We start from the raw sequence: 17069 nt of genomic DNA, 5'->3' as shown, positions 1-17069 counted from the left end.
ACACCTCTCTCTCCCTCTCTCTCTCTCTCTCTCACACACACACACACACACACACACACACACAGTTGTCTCATCTATGTTACAATCCCAGGAATCAGGCCTTTACCTTTCTACCCAAATAGATTTTCATTAGCACTTATTCTCACACTCTGTCTGTCATAACCACTATCCAACCTTATAAACTCATGCCTACTTGGTTATGGACCTCTTCTGTAGATTCTCTTTTGGATAAAACAAAAACAAAAATAAAAACATGCTCTGGTTTAGAACCTAGGTTTTTTCACCAGAGAACAATTCTTATTGATTGGGCCATTTTGATGGATAGGAGGCAGAAGTGTATGCGTGTGTGCGTGTGTGTGTGCGTGTGTGCACATGTGGTGTGTGAATTGGGGAGCAGGTAATGTAGTTCCACATGATCAGAACTGGCGGTCTAGTCTAGAGCAGGATCTTTAGAGGTAGCTGGCAAAGTCTGTTTTACACATATAGAAGCTTTTCTCAGAAACTTGCCTTCTTCCAGCCACATTTTTACCTTTGAATAAGAGCATGCTAGTCAATGTCTTGACTCCCTCACATCCCAGGGCAGCAATTCTAGCTAAGAAGAGAGGATAAAATCCATCAGTACCTGAAAATTCAGCCTGTCTTCATAGAGATGAAAATCATTATTAATAGTATTATCTACAAAGGAAAGGAGAACTCTGGGTGTGTAAAATTTAAACCTTAAAGATTCTGATAATCATTCTTATTTCCTTCATTTCCTTGCTTACTAGTTGCTAGCTGCTGCTGAAAAATATTAGTTGCTTAATACAGTATAAGTTTATTTCTTACTCACATTGAGTACAAAGTGAATGTTCCTGGTGGCTTTCCTCCAACCGGTGATTCAGGGACCCAGGCTCCTTCCATCTTGTTGTTCTATCCCCTTTAAGGAGTGGCTTATGAAGTTTCTCTGGATGTCCATGCCCATCCAGCAGGTAGAAGAGGCATTTTATTGGAGCACCAATGGGAGATTTCTATAGGCTAGGACTGGAAGTGGCACCCATCAAATTTGTTCACATTCGAGTTGCTGAAATTCCGGCATATGGCTTCATCCATCTGGAAAGGAGCCTGGAAAGTTGAATTGAGTTGTGTGCCTGCAAAGAAGGAAAACAGCTGTGGTGAACAGCTAATCAGTTTTTATCAAACTGACTAGAAATAGGACCAGATTAATGCAACATGGACAACATGGCAAAGTTAAGTCCTTTAAGACACTGGATATATTTGAAAATGAGTTCATTCTGGCAGTCATTACTCAAAGTCCATAGCATATTTTTCTAATTCTTTAGAAAGACTCCTTCCCAATGCATTTCTATCTTCTTTGATAAAACCAGGAAAAATGAGAATTTTGTTTGGGACATACATCACAGAAAGTGCCACTTAAGGTCAATGTTGGTTGGTGGTCTTCAGCCATATTTTACTTCTCATTAAAGCAGCCAGACTGAAAATTGTGTCTAGAGGTGATATTTAGTAAGTCTGAGTTAGGAGTAAGTCCTCAAGAATGAAAATGTTTCTGTCTATACATATTATCTTTGTGTCTCCAGAAACATTCAGAAATTCTTGTTGATTACAGCAGTATCTATAGTTCAAAGAAGAATTCAAACTGCAAGCTATTCTAACATCTGTTTTGGTTTTATGGTCAATCTGAATAGTTGTAATTTACATTCACTGGCACCACACAATGAGGTTATTTTCAAACTACTGTATTTTGTAAAAAGAAAACAACAACAAAAATGACCTCTTTGTACTTAGATGTTGAGCCAAGTCCTAACTATCCATACCAACCGAGGGAAAAATGTCATGAATTACCAGTAATAACTTAAGAACTCACCTTAGACCACAGTCTTACCCTCTTCGCTACCCAGCCTTTATGGCTAACTTGCATTGCAGTTCATTACCAACCTTAGGCCCATCAGAGAAACCTATAAGAGAGGACAAAAAAGACAATAATGAGGGTAGAAGAGAAGCAGAGACCCTGGATAAAAGGATAATTACATCCTATAGTTGAAAACGAGTGTGGAACAGGAATTATTGTTAAATGGAAACAGAACGCATCGTGTAATCAGACCACCCAATAGTCCTAGTAAATCATTTGTGAATGGGGGTGCCTACTCCATAACCTCAGTTGGGTATTTCCCTGGACAGATATTCTTCATTGCTGGGAGGAAGCTCGCCATCAATCCTTCTGATCCTCTGCCTAATGTTGCCCACATCAGTTAAGCACCACCAACTGCCTTTTCCTTACTGGATTTGAACCAGGTTCATTTGTACTAAGTTCTGCAAATACAGAAACAATAAGCAAGCTCAAAAGCAAGGCCAGAAAATTGCTACATGATACGAAAAATAGTAGTTGTCATTTGTTGAACACTCAGAAGTCACCTGTTTGTGCAATGTCCTCCTCCATATTTGATCCCATTTTATCCTTACCAAACCCTCCGAAGGGTTCTGCATTTTTTCTATCTTGGAGGCGATGATCTGAGGCACATAGAGATTATGTGTGTAACACTAAGCAAGTCACTTAATCAAGCAATAGGGTTGGGCAGGCCCTTAAACACTACGTTTGTTGCCTTATCTCTCTCTCTTGGACCTTCTTCGGACTCTGTGCTCCTCACTGCTTAGCTTAGATTTCCTTTTTTTTTTTTTAAAGATTTTATTTATTTATTTGACAGAGAGAGACACAGTGAGAGAGGGAACACAAGCAGAGGGAGTGGGAGAGGGAGAAGCAGGCTTCCCGCTGAGCAGGGATTAGCTTAGATTTCCAAATGACTTTGCTCCTGGTGCTCTTCTATGGGCTGCACTTCCTTGGGTCTCTGACATTGCTCCTGCCTCCTGGTGCTCACCAGGCTACCCATGCTATTAGGCTGTTGCCATCCTCCCTCTGGTCTCCACCTCACCCATCCCTGAGGCGGGTGTGCCCCTGATAGGCTGTTACACAAGCAACTATAGACAGTTTTATTACCACATTTTATTAGATTTGACACCCTTGACTGCAACACCTATGATAATTTCAGAGATGTTAAAATGGGAACAAAACAAAAAGAAATCATTGGAATTAATGAAATAGCATGGTGAAATTTCCAGGCTACGCGATAAGGCTTATTCCACGAGAATTTCTTCTGAAAGAGAAGTTGGAGAGTCTTGATGTGATTTCTTTAAAGCTTTAAGTTAACGTAGCACATTTTACAATGAAAACTAATGTTTGGGAATGTGGAATGAGAAGACATATCTAAAACTCAGAGTACTTTTTTCCTTATGTTACTTAGATTCCATGTCCATGGTAAGCATGTGGCCTGCTAATGTGCCCAAATGAGCTGTCTGTACCAACCCAAGAGGCTGGCTGATGTTCACTGTAAACAGAAATGCCGGGAAACACCTACTTGAACAAAATCAACACCTACTTTGATTTTGTGATTATCTTTTTCTTTACTAATTAAGTACATCAAACTTTGCTTCTGGTTGCCTTATTTACGGGTCAATGATGCAAATTAGCTAACTCATGAACATAACCCATAGTGTCTATACATACTCTTAGGTAAAGTACAGAAAAAATAAAATAAAAACATCAAAGTTGAAAGCTGACCCTTGGTTCTTATCCCAGTCATAAGGCAAGCAATTGTTTATTTTTATTAACAATCTGTCTGCGTTGGTGGGAGCCCCAACACAATGAAAGAGTTTGCAGTGTTTATACACAAGGAGCTGGGATTGGAGGACAGTAGAGAGGACATGAAGGATGTCTGAGCTGGGACAGACAGATATTGCATGCACAAAACTGATCTTGTGTCCTCCATTGGTCTAAGTACTCAATGGTTGCCCTTCAGGTACTCATCACAAGCTGGCAGAAAAAGGTGGGAGATTCTGAATACAGGAGTTCTTTCTCCTCACCTGCTTTGCATTTTCACACAATTAAATTAAGTGCCTAGGTGTGGCATTCGCTGTTGGAAAAAGCCCTAGGGGCAGAACATGGCATTCGGTGTCACTTTAGTTTATTAGCTACCACTTAGCTATTCAAGTTAGGGGGAAAAAGCCTTCAAAGCACACCTCCTCTCTTTAGATTATAACTGATTAAGCCACCAACAATTTTCTCTCCTCTACCCCTTATCCAGCTTTGGGAATGTTGAGCTTTTCGTACACATGGGCCAATTTTCAGAATTGTCAAAGCATGCTGTTTAACACTATACTCAGCTCGCTGAAAAGCTGCTAATGCATTTCCACAAGCTCTTGTGAACTGCTCTCTGTATTCGGACTATGTTAACAGCTCTGGACACACATGGTGTCCTAAGACAAAATAAAAGCGGAATGATTTGCAATTTTAGGGAACACAGAGACCATTTCCCTCTTGGACGCAGGGGAGCATCCCTGTAAGGAGAGTGTATACGTGTGAGCGCCCAGCTGGCCTTTCTAAGTCTGTCTCTCTGCCACAGGGCTGTATTCCGAAACAATAGCTCTATATCTGTCATGTGTCTGGACACTGCAGCCCTCCTAAAGGGCACAGCCAGGCATGCCAGAGGACCGGGAAGAGTCCACTGCAGATATGTAACACTTCTAAGGAGCGGACCTACCTGTGGCTCCTACACCAGAGAATAGCCCTCATCCGTCAATCGCCTGATAGTACCTGGTGATAGAAGGATGGATGAATGTGGCTGGAAGACTGGGGTAAAGAAGGGAAGATTATGTAACACCAGCTGGGCACCTAAGTTATCTCCCCTCTGGGCCAAGAAGGCCTCACACCTGCTTTTGGGGCTCAGATGGGGGAATCCATTTATTTAGTCATCTGTTCATTCAACTATTATAGAATGTCTACATTGGAAGGAAGCTGAGTATTCTCCGATCTTGGCAAATTTTGTTTTACTAATCTTCACTTGACTTTTAGACTACTACTGTTCTTTTTTACACAGTAAATGGGTAAGGACAAAAAAGGTAACGTTTATATAAATACAAAACTATCATAAACAAGCAGTAAGACTTCAGAGTAAGAAATAAAAATAGCACTAGACTGACCCTGCTGTCCTGTCAGGGAAAAGGCCTGAAATATGTATCATAAGGGGTCAGCTAATTAAGAGTAGCCCTCACTAGGCAAACAGAGATTTCCAATTGGGACCCCTTCTTTAAAAATTCTTTCTCTCCAGCAGCTGCTGAGTGTGTGTGTGTGTGTGTGTGTGTGTGAAAGAGAGAGAGAGATTTTGCAGGAATATATAAGCCCATTTGTCATTTTATCATCATGTTGCATAATAAGCGATAATCATAAACCTATCAAATATCTGATTTAGAAGGAACCTAATAGATCAAATAATAGTTCATTCTCTTAATTTATAGTTGAGGAAAATGAGATTTAGAGAGTCTACTCATTAGTGACAGAGCCAGTGCCAAAGCCCAGACTTGTTAATCTTGGCCATACAAATTAATACAGGTTTGATTCATGTCTCCAGGAGGCTTACAATGCATTTGGAAGTCAGGACATGTTCAATGGGAACCAAAATGGGGAACTCAGAGCTTCAAACTTTCCATAGTTTAATATTCTTGATGGTGAAAGGGAGAGAACTCAGCTGAGCACATCACGGTCATGGTTACAATGGTTTTCCAGATTTGTTAGTGAGAGAATTAGTGGCAGACATCACCTAATTGCCAAGATGCCCCTGGTACTTTTCGTCATGCAAAGTCCTTTGTCCAAGAGGAGAACACATTGAAGAACACATTTGACCCTCTAATGTTATGTTAGGAATGAAATAGCCACTGATTCAAAACTCAGTTTCAGCTCCTACAAATTCCAGCACAGAGGATCTTTCTGGAGAGTTATTAGAACATATTGTAACTCCCAGGAGTTACTAAATCCTCTAAACTATATTGACCCCTATTCTGGTGATATTGATTTTATTGTAGCAAATGCTGAGGAAAATAGGGGTTATAGTCATAAAGTATAGCAACATAACCTCACCTATGCTCTGAATGGTCAGATGTGGATGTAGCCCACACCTCTACCTCATACCTTTCAGAGCTCACACTGAATTAGCAAATGAACAAGGCCACATGAACACAATGAAATGGATTTATTATTTCATTTAGTATGGTGGAAGAGGACTAATTACATGGCAGCCAAATTTATATTTCCTCAGAAACAAGTCAATCTTGCAAAAAGCTCTTTTTCAAAGGCTCACTGTAAAGAGCCCAGCAGGGCGATGAGAAATGGCCATGCCCTGACACACCAGTACACCATGCCATCCCCACCTTCTGCTCTTGACAATGAGGGCTGAACTCCATGTAACTGGCAGGGAGATGTCTCTGTCTGATCCTCACAGATGGACACATCTATCAGCATGTCAGGTGGGCGTCAGTTAGAGCTGACTTACGTTTTCCTCAGCTTTGGCAAAGTCATAATGATTATGTAAATTTATCTGAGGGCTGTTAACTTGTAATGAAGGAAGAAAATATGTCCTGTGCATGTACCAGTTTGCAAGATGTATAATGACTTTCTCTTTTCTCTCAACAGCATGGCATTGGCATTCCCTCTATTTCTATTATGCTTATGCTTCATGAACTCATCAAATTACTGCACCATGCCTGGTGCTGTAATGTTACCATTACCAGAAATGGTACATCAGGGAGAATAGGTGAGATGGGTCGCTTTCTATTATTAAATCCAAGTGATTGCTCCATACAGGGTAGCTGCCAAAATACGGCAACATCCTCGGAGCCCAGCAGATACCCAGATGGGCTAGAAAGTGTCAGGAGGCTGGGCTTGAGGAAATTTAAAGAAATTTAAATTTAAAGAAAATTAAAGAAATCTAAAGAAATATTTCCTTTTTATCTTCCTCTTTTTTTCCTCCATGGAAACATAGCATGAGAGATCACACTGCCTATTGCCCAGATGGACTTAGGTATTCTTAAGGGGAAGACTGGAAGAATTGCTGACGAATATGTATGAGGATAAGTATAAGTTTTGAGTATAAGTATGAGTAAATTTTGAGGCTGAGGAATTTTATAAGTGACAGAAATAAGTGCTTGGAGGGAAAAATTAATCACTAAGATTTGCCTCATTTGTCAGCTAAGGACACAGACTTCAGAGCTCTTAGGAAAACTTTGTTTTAGCTCATGTCAGTGACTACACCCCTTTACTTGGTTGGGTCTTTTCCTCGTCAACACACCAGAAGAGATCAGGCTGGGTTTTTAGGGAAGGGCCAGGTGATGCTTCCTAAGGTTTGGCCAGCCCCTGCCCCCCAACTCCCTTCTTCCTTGGCTGGTCAGGGGCTGTGTCTCTGCTTCCACACTGGGCTGATGCCAAGTTCTGAGGAAACCTCCTTCTTTTCCAATCTTTTCTCCAGGAGCAGACCTTGGGAGGAGGCGATTTTACTATGTCACCAAATGCAAATACAGACAGGACACTGTAACTGAGAAGGTTTGGTTGGCAGAGTGACAGGATGGCAAGGGCTGTGATTTGGCTCTCAGAATTACACAGTTTGGGAATAAGTGTGGACCTTAGAAAACCTTGGACAAGAAATTAGAGAAGTGACTTGTCCAGTAGCACAGAGCCACAGGTGGCTGAGCCATGCTCACTAGAAACAGTCATCTTCACAAAGATTATGCCCTTTCTACCACTTGACCTTGTACAGGGTCAAGTCCAGCCATGGCCCTCACAGGTGGGATAAAGAACATCTGCGGATGCCCATCCAGAAAGAGAAGGAGAATGTTAGCAATCACTTTTAAATCAGGCATCCTTTTGGATTGTTTTTCTTCCAGTGTTACCCCAAATAATCAGTAGTAGGTACCAGTGCATTTGGGGATGAAATGGGTAATAGCGTTATTAAGATTGTTTATAATTTGGGGTTGTGGGCTACAAGGATCTGTCTGCATAGCCCATGCCCATGCAATGTACCGTCCTTGCTGCTGTGGCTGCCACTTGACATGAGCCACGTGCAAGGCACTCTGCTGACCATCCAGCTCATGGTCATGGATCCTAGTTCTTTCATTTTATGGCAACACAATGCATCCAGCCCATAGGCTGTACCAGTATCACAATGAAAGTCTATGCATGGTGGGAAATGAAACCACTGTGCTGTTGTGGATACCTTCATTTTGAAGTTTTGTCCTCATTAAGAACTCTTAGCTTATTGATAGGATGCGAATGTTTGTTTTCTTTTAAGCAGCATTGCATTCAGAGACAAAGAAGATAAAACTCATTCCTTTGCTGATGTTCCCACTCCTTAGATGAGCCAACAAACCTTGATGAGGATAAAATACCAGATTAAATGGTACTTTGACCTTTGAGAGACTTTAACCAAGATATAAATGTTCTAACATATCTAAATATTAGGATGGTAGGTGAATAATATCACTTTTGATGCCCACATTTTCAAATTCCTTCTCAATCACTTTCCTGTTCTTAGGACATTGTGAATAATTCAAGGCGCCACTTGTTTGAGTTATTTTTGACTTAGTTTAAAAGTTTCTGACCCACCAAGGCTCTTTTATCATGGGTCTCTCCCTGGATCCTCTAAATTAATCCCATGTTGATCAATATTGGAATTTATAAAAATCCAGAAGGATATGGCTGTGTTCTGTGTCAGGGGTTGATAAACTTCTTCTGTAAAAGGCCAGATAGTAAATATTTTAGGCTTTACAGATCATATGATTTCTGTTGCAACTTCTCAACTCTGCCATTGTAGTGTATAAGCAACCAGAGATATGTAAATGAATGAATGTAGCTGTGTTGCAATAAAACTTTATTTATAAAGACAGACTGAATTTGGCCCATGGATGGTAGTTTGCAGATCTCTGCTCTATGGCATCTCTATGGAAGCATTCACTCATTCAACAAATTTTTATTGAGTACCTATAATAGGCATAATGCTAGGCTTGCAGGGAAAAGAGTAAACAGACATTGCTCTTACCTTTATAGAGCTCATGTGTTATCTCAGCAATAGACAAACAGTGAGTAATTACAAAGTATAATAAATGTTAAGACACAGAGAGTCTAGGGCACTATCAATATATGTCCCCTTATCCAGGCTATACACAGAAATCAGAATGGATCAAAAACTAGATCAAAAGCTGGGCTGGGCATCAAAAGGAATGAGATCTTGCCATTTGCAATGACGTGGGTGGAACTGGAGGGTGTTATGCTGAGTGAAATAAATCAATCAGAGAAAGACATGTATCATATGACCTCACTGATACGAGGAATTCTTAATCTCAGGAAACAAATTGAGGGTTGCTGGGTTGGGGGGTGGGGTGGGAGGGATGGGGTAGCTGGGTGATAGACACTGGGGAGGGTATGTGCTATGGTGAGCACTGTGAATTGTGCAAGACTGTTGAATCACAAATCTGTACCTCTGAAACAAATAATGCAATATGTGTTAAGAAAAAAAAGAAGAAGAAGAAGAAGATTGCAGGAGGGGAAGAATGAAGGGGGGAAATCGGAGGGGGAGAAGAACCATGAGAGATGATGGACTCTGAAAAACAAACTGAGGGTTCTAGAAGGGAGGGGGGTGGGAGGATGGGTTAGCCTGGTGATGGGTATTAAAGAGGGCACGTTCTGCATGGAGCACTGGGTGTTATGCACAAACAATGAATCACGGAACACTACATCAAAAACTAATGATGTAATGTATGGTGATTAACATAACAATAAAAAATTTAAAAAAAACAAATGGGGAAAAGGACAAACTAAAGCTATTGTCAAATAATGTTTGAGGTTATCCGTGGGTTACAAATAGGCATGGCCCCCGTTATCTTATAAATAAAATGGTTAATTTAAAAAAAAAAAAAAAAGCTGGGCTGGGGAAATTTAATGTAACCTATCCATATTATTGCTTTTTATCTTTTCCCCCTCCATGATTCAGTTTTGAAAGAAGTGACTTATGTTCATACCTGAAGAATGAGTTGTAGGTAGTCTGATGAAAAAAAAAAAAAGTGTGGGGGAGGACAAGACAGCATTGCAGGCAGGGACAATAGGAGTTGGCAGAAAATGGTTTCTCGGGTCCCTGAGACTTGAGTTCCTGAGTCCCATGAGCAAGCCAGGTTTTGCAGCAATGGAAGGTCAGCCAAGAAGCCTAATTTACATGGGGTGGTGGGGGGAGGGTGGATGTGACAAGAATCAGAAGGAAGAGAGGATAGAGATGCAAAGAAATTATAGTAATCAAGGAGTTGCAGAGAAGATTAAATATCAAGTAGTCACATCACTTTATGAAAGCTACTTGCTGGCAGGCTCATTTAGTTTATTCCTGACCTAATTTACTCAAATTTGAGCCTGAAGGCCGGTACTAATTTGCATGTCCAAGAGTCATGTTTGTCTTGAAATCTAAACCTGATCACGTTGTAAATGTGAATCTGGAAAGACAGCAAATGTAAATGCCTGTTCTGAATATTATTATTTAATTGCATTTGGAAAAGAAAATAATTTAAAAGATGAAAATAGGGAGAATCATTAGCAACCAGCATTAATTAATGTTGGCAGAATGGATTACATACTACATGTCAAAAGTAAATTCTAAGTGACATTCTTCTGTAACCACTCTTTTAATCTCACATTGCAATACTGCCCTGGGGTCTGTTGTAATAGCAGATGCGGCCACAGACTCCTTCCTTGATCCCTGGTTTGAATAGGTAATCTTGGACAACATCACCACCTGAAGTGCTAAACTTGACAAGGAACTGGCCCAAGAGCTCCTCAGCTACAGCAAGGGAATCCCCTCTTCCCAGTCCTCATCAGACATGTGATGTGTACCTAGGATTTTTATGAAGGTGACAAGAAGTTACAAACTGGGAAAGCAACAGAAAATTGTTGCAACTCTTTGTTATTCAAGGCCATAATTTACATTAAAAACTCTGCTTTAGAAAATTAAATAGTTGGGATTAAATAAAAGAACTGAAACAGCCTTTTTGGCTTACTAGAGCATAGGAATGTAAGGACATAATAAGCAGCAGAGAAACATCCATAATGAATTTATATTAAGAGTGGGTTTAATCCTCCAAGAACAAATCAAATACTAAAATATAATTAGCGATGTTAGCAAAATCTTATCTCTGTTTATGCCTTTAATTTAAACTGGTGACTCTGGTAAAAGGTCTGGTAAAATGCTGATTCTATGTTTCTGCCATTTTAAGGTACATTCACCCATACTTCTGAAGGGATCTGGTACCCAGGGGAGAGTAGGGACCAGAAAACGGGGAAAAATATTTGGGGGAGGGAGTCTAAAGGGATGGGTAGTCTCAGAATGGTACTTTTATCTCTCAACCATGAGGGGTCCCGAAATCAGGTGATTTGCCACGTAGTAGCTCTTGCTACAAGGGGTGGGGGAGGGGCCAGGAGAAAAGACCCTCGAGGGCAGACTCTGCTCATTCCAGAAGAAAGAACCTAAGCAGGATTGTTACCATTCCTTGAAGGGCCTTCTAGAAATCCTGTAGTGTTTTTGTGTTTGTGTATGTTCATCAAATTAAGTATTATCTCATCTTAAATTATGTTTCTTTTCTTTTCCCTTGGATCAAACTTAGGGTATTATACTGAATTTTTAAAAAATTATGTATGGAGACAGGTTATGTTATCTACAAATGTTACTTCAGGTTAGTCAAAGGGGTGTCAGTACATATGTGTTATAAAATAGGAGGCATGTTGGGTCTGATAGGGTTGAGACTCTGTGATAGGCCACGGCCCCTTCACTGGGAGGGTCATTGATAGGTTTCAGCCAGAGCTTGCAAATGGCAGCCTGTTGGAGTCAATGTTTTCTTTGGCCTGCACAGTATTTTGTAAAATGTGAATTATTTTGCCAACATTGAACATTTCTGGAGGTTTCGCATGAAAGTCCAGATTTTTGGCTTCTGGAGATAACATAACATAAAAAATATAAAATAATATATGCATGGCAGCCCTGGCAAGACCCCACCCACATCCAGGCTATGTTTGCTAAAGGTGAGGCAAGGCTGTTCCTTCTCTTCAGACCAGGCAGACCTCATGGATGTTACTTGCTCACCTTCTGGGACATCGGAGTTTGAATTGGCTTAAATAACACTGCATTAGAGGTGTTGGCAGGCAGCACTGAGGAGGAGGGAACAAGGAGAAGCAGACAGCCAGGGTGGAAGTAGTGTGTAAGAGGAAAGGGAGGAAAAGAGCGGAAAGGGAGCCAAAGTGGGGACTGTGCAAATAATGGATGGTGACAGAGTGTATCAGCCTCCCTGCTTCAACCCTCCCGCCTCAATCGGGAGCGGCACGGGCAAGATAGCATCAGGCTTTTTTCCACTTCCTTCCGGCTTCACCAGCTACACAGGTGAAATTAAGTGATAAATGAACCCTGAGAGCAGCCTAGCAGGGAAAAAGCGACCACAAAAGGGTGGCATGCAGCCTGAGACGTGTGGCAGGGGAGAGAGGGGACAAGTCAATTGCCTATGTACAGCTAGCACTGTCCTCACAGAGATGGGAACTGCACCGTCCAAACCACCCTCCTGATCCTCAATAGCTTCAGGAGGCTTGAAGCTGCTTCTTCTCCGCCAGCACCTGTCCCTGAGCCATCCCCCAGTCATGGAAGCAACCTGAGGTTTTCCTCAAAGGGCAGAGCTCCTAGCAGCCCTCTGGGTCCTGCTGTCCCAGTACAGTCCTAGCTGCAGTGGTCACTCAACGATTACCTGCCCCAGAGCTGGAGCGCTCAACATCATGGAGACTCCTTTCAACAAGATACCCGAGCCGGGCACAGCCTTGCTCCAGGTTCCTTGATAGGATGATTCAGATGGCTGGATTTGTCCTACCAGGAGTGCAGACCCAAGCATTAGAGTTAGCCATCAAGCACGTGGGTCCCCAACAAGCCCCTTAGTGATGCTGTTGCCACGCTGGTAGGACATCAAGTTGCTAAGAGTTCTCCACTCTCTTTTAGGCCAGGTCAGCTAGACGGAGCATTGGGGTCCTTTTCCAGAGAAGAAAAGCTACATTGCTTGAAGAGAGCATATAAAGCCAGAGGGCAAAATACTGAAATGGAATCGGCAGTGTTTGTGGCTGCATGTAGATTCTGTGGTCTGAAAGGTAAGCTATTCATGAAAGCCTCCAGTCCAATTCTCCTTTTTCATGAAATTATTTTCACTTCACAGGAGAAGAAAAAGGAATCCACCAATATATCACTTGGGGTTGAAGGCATGCCTTGTAATTGCTTATAATATCATCATCATGTCTTGTGGGAGGGCAGGACATTATTCTCACTATGCAGTTGAGAAAACCAAGCCTCAGGGGGCAAAAGTGAGCTGCCCAAAGTCATGAAGGTTATGCAGCCAGGACTTGACAGCAAGTTCCACTTTCTTGATCCTGGTAGTGGCTGCTATTTTCTGTTCAAATTAAATTTATCAAGACATGATACAAATGAAATATTCCTAAAACAGTTCATCAAAGGACAAAACATCATTGGAGTAGTAGGTTTTTAAAGTTAATTTACATGCATTTTTACTTTTCCCAACTTTTTATTTTGAAAATTTTTCATGATTCAGAAAAATTTTAAAAATAGTATAATAAATACCTATGTGTATGCTTTACCAAGATTAATTTTTAATATTTTGCCACATTTATGAATGCTCTCTAAATATTTATATATACATATATACATATATGTATGCATATAAGTGTGTGTAAATATAAGAATACATACATCTATTTGCTTTTTTCCCTGATTCATTTGTAAATGAATTGCAAACATCATGCCACTTAACTCTTGTACCTCAGCATCATTTCCTGAGAATAAAGATATTCTCCTAATAGCCAAAATACCATTATCAAACCAAAAAAAAAAAAAAAGACCCAAAAACCTAAGGAAAGTAAAAATAGCTTCATAACATCACTTAATATCCATTCCATATTTAAATTTCCCTAGTTTTCCTATATTTTTTATAGATTTTTTTTCTTACTTAACATCAAAATAACTTCATACATTATATTACTTGGTTGTTATATCTCTGTACTTTTTACATCTAGAATAGTCCCCCTACTCTTCTTTTTTTTCCTATGACAATGGATTTTTTATTATTTATTATCTATTTATTTATTTGGATTTTTTTTTTAAAGAGTCAAGTTATCTTGTTGAATATACCATGTTCTAGATTTGTCTGTGTGTTTCATCGTAGAGTTTCACTTGTTCATCTATACTGTGGATTTCCTGTAAGTGGAAGTGGAATCTAGTGGCCTCACTAGATTCAGCTTTATCGCAAGAACATTCTATGGCAATGTAAACTTCCGATTGTACCACCTCAGGGAGATGTAATGTGAAGATGTCCCACTACTAGTAATTTCAAATTGGGTCACTTGGTTCAAGGGGTAACTGCTATCACTTTCCACTGAAAAGTGTAAGTTTTCTCTTTGTGCAGAACAAGTAATCTCTACAGGAACACCCTGTAACCCAACCATCTTTTACCAATGATTTTTAGCATGTGCTACAAAATGGCGATCTTTAATTCTATTGTTCCCCCTCCATTTAATAGCTGACATTCTGCTTTAAGAAAAGTTTCTTCTTCCTCACACCCCTTTCTCTCTCTCTCTCTGGTAGTGAGGGGATAGTTATCATTGCTTTGTGAATTTAGTTCAAATCAATGTGTTGTAAATGGTTTCTGTCATTGTTTTTGATACTCAAATTATCCCAAATTTGGCCAGGAAGAGCCCCTTCTAGCATACTCTTTTATCCTTTTGACATAATCCTCTTAGCTCTTGAGAATTTTCTTGCTTTCAAACACAACAGGATTCTCAGGCACAACTTGCATTTTCCTTGCCTCAGGTCTGGAACGAGCCATTTCTCTAAGAAGTTCGGGTTCCTTTTGGTGGAAATGGTAATAAGAAACCAAATATGAGTGTGCCATGCATTTTAATTTTTGGTGAAATTATTCTAACCTTTAGCTAGCACCAAAAAAACCCTGATGAAGTAAAATAGAATTTCCATGAGCACTCATCAGAATAACTATTCTTTGTGACTTTCGATTACTTTCATAGTTATCCTCTAGATTTCAAAAATTGTAAATTTTACTGATGGAAGAAAATAAAGCTATAAAGTGAATAAAATCAGTTTTTGAATAAAATATTCTTCATTAAGTTGATTAAGAAAGCCTCAGATCTGAAGCAGAATAACACCATCTAAAATAATGTTTTTAGTGGAAATCAGTCTCCAAATATTGACAGTGATATACAAGAAAATGTTGGAGCAGTTTTTTTTGGATCCATGCTTTTGCATTTCACATGGCAATTGTCTTTTTTTTTCCAGAAAAAAAAAAGAAAGAAAGAAAAACAGGCCATAAAATATCTCATCATCTCAAATGTGTTTTATAGCGTGCCTACTGAGTACATGGTACAATACTAAGAAACCTGGTGTGTTTTTTTTGTGTTTGTGTGTGTGTGTCCCAATTCTTTTTTTTTAAATTAATTTTATTTTATTATGTTAGTCACCATACATTACATCATTAGTTTTTGATGTGGTGTTCCATGGTTCATTGTTTGCGTGTAACACCCAGTGCTCCATGCAATATGTGCCCTCCTTAATACCCATCACCAGGCTAACCCACCCCTCCACCCCCCTCCCCTCTAAAACTCTCAGTTTGTTTCTCAGAATCCATAGTCTCTCATGGTTTGTCTCCCCCTCCGATTTCCACCCCTTTCATTTTTCCCTTCCTACTACCTTCTTCTTTTTTTTTTTTCTTTAACATATAATGTATTATTTGTTTCAGAGGTACAGGTCTGTGATTCATCAGTCTTACATAATTCACAGTGCTCACCATAGCACATACCCTCCCCAATGTCCATCACCCAGCTACCTCATCCCTCCCACCCCCCACCACTCCAGCAACCCTCAGTTTGAGAAACCTGGTTTTTAATCAGATCTTTTGTTAGTAAGATTTATCTCAATTATTATCTTCTTAAATAAGGACTTTCTTTTTATTTTTAATTAATTTATTTATTTTAGAGAGAGAGAGAGCACACCCATGAGAGGGCAGAGGAGCAGAGGGAGAGAGAGAGAGAGAATCCCCAAGCACACTCCTGGCTGAGCGTGGAGCCCAATGCTGGGCTCAGTCCTAGAACCCTGAGATCATGACCTGAGCCAAAGTCAAGAGTCAGACACTCAACTGATTGAGCCACCCAGGCACCCCAAGAAAGACTTTCTTCTGTCCATCAACCCAGTGGACTGAGTGCCCAGGCACTGGGGATTTAGCAGAGGACAACACAGACACTCTCTGCCCCTGTGGCATCTAGAGGGAGACAAACAATAGCAAAGAGTGATGTAGAGTAACAGTAATATGTTAGCTGCTGAAGAGGGCTATGGCAAAAATTAGGACAGGGAAAGGGAATAGGGACAAACAAGGTAGAAAGGAAAACCATAATTTTAAATCACATGGTGAGGGAAGGGTGCATGGAGAAGGTACTATTCAGGAAAATGGCACATGGGTATCTGGGGAAGAGCCTGGGACATGCAAATCAAAGGCTGCCAGGCAGGAGCATGCAAGGTGTGTTGTAGGAACAATGAGACCAGTGTGACTGGAGGAGAGAGAGCAGTGCAGAGTGGGAGGAGATAGGGGGCGCAGACTGTGTGGTCACTGTGAGAACTGTCTTTCACTCTGAGGGAAATGGGAAGCCATCAGAGGCCTCTGAATAGAGAAGTGACCAGATCTGAGTTGCATTTCAACAGGAGCACACTGGCTACTGAGTTGGGAAGAGCCTACTGGGGGGTCAAAGTCAGAGGCAGGGAGAGAAGTAAGAGGGTAGTATAGTGGTCCAGGGGGAGATGATGGACCAGGGTAATAGTAGTGGATGTAGTGAGAAGTAGTCAGATTCAAGGTACATTTTGAAGGCATATCCAACAAGATTTGTTGACAATTTGATGTGGATTTTGAGAGAAAGACAAAAGTTAAGAACAACTTTTAGGTTTGGGTCCTGAACAACAAGAAGGATGAAGTTAACATAATTGGATTGGAGAAAATTGGATGCAGTAGACATCAAATGGAGGCTGAGTAAGCAGGTGGATTTATGAATGGGGAGTTTAGATGAAAAGTTTGGGCTGGAGAAGTAAAATGTAAGTTGACAGCACAGAGATGGCATTTAA

At 40.6% G+C, this 17069-nt stretch overlaps 2 long non-coding RNA genes across 2 annotated transcripts in view; one reads left to right on the top strand and one right to left on the bottom strand.

Annotated features, from left to right (window-relative positions):
* The window catches only part of LOC116635763, a 50835-nt gene that overhangs the window by 19300 nt on the left and 14466 nt on the right, over positions 1 to 17069 (bottom strand). The window contains exon 3 of the long non-coding RNA XR_004300210.1: positions 830 to 1952. This is a non-coding gene — a long non-coding RNA (uncharacterized LOC116635763). The remainder of the gene's footprint in view (positions 1 to 829; positions 1953 to 17069) is intronic.
* LOC116635770 overlaps positions 6463 to 17069 on the top strand; it is an 81067-nt gene continuing 70460 nt past the window's right edge. The window contains exons 1-2 of the long non-coding RNA XR_004300211.1: positions 6463 to 6635; positions 12885 to 13030. This is a non-coding gene — a long non-coding RNA (uncharacterized LOC116635770). The remainder of the gene's footprint in view (positions 6636 to 12884; positions 13031 to 17069) is intronic.

The sequence above is a fragment of the Phoca vitulina genome, unplaced genomic scaffold (assembly GCF_004348235.1).
Source record: "Phoca vitulina isolate PV1807 unplaced genomic scaffold, GSC_HSeal_1.0 scaffold1, whole genome shotgun sequence".
In the NCBI taxonomy this organism is placed as follows: domain Eukaryota; kingdom Metazoa; phylum Chordata; class Mammalia; order Carnivora; family Phocidae; genus Phoca; species Phoca vitulina.
The sequence above is the reverse complement of the archived record's forward strand: the minus strand, read 5'-3'. Positions and strand labels throughout refer to the sequence as shown.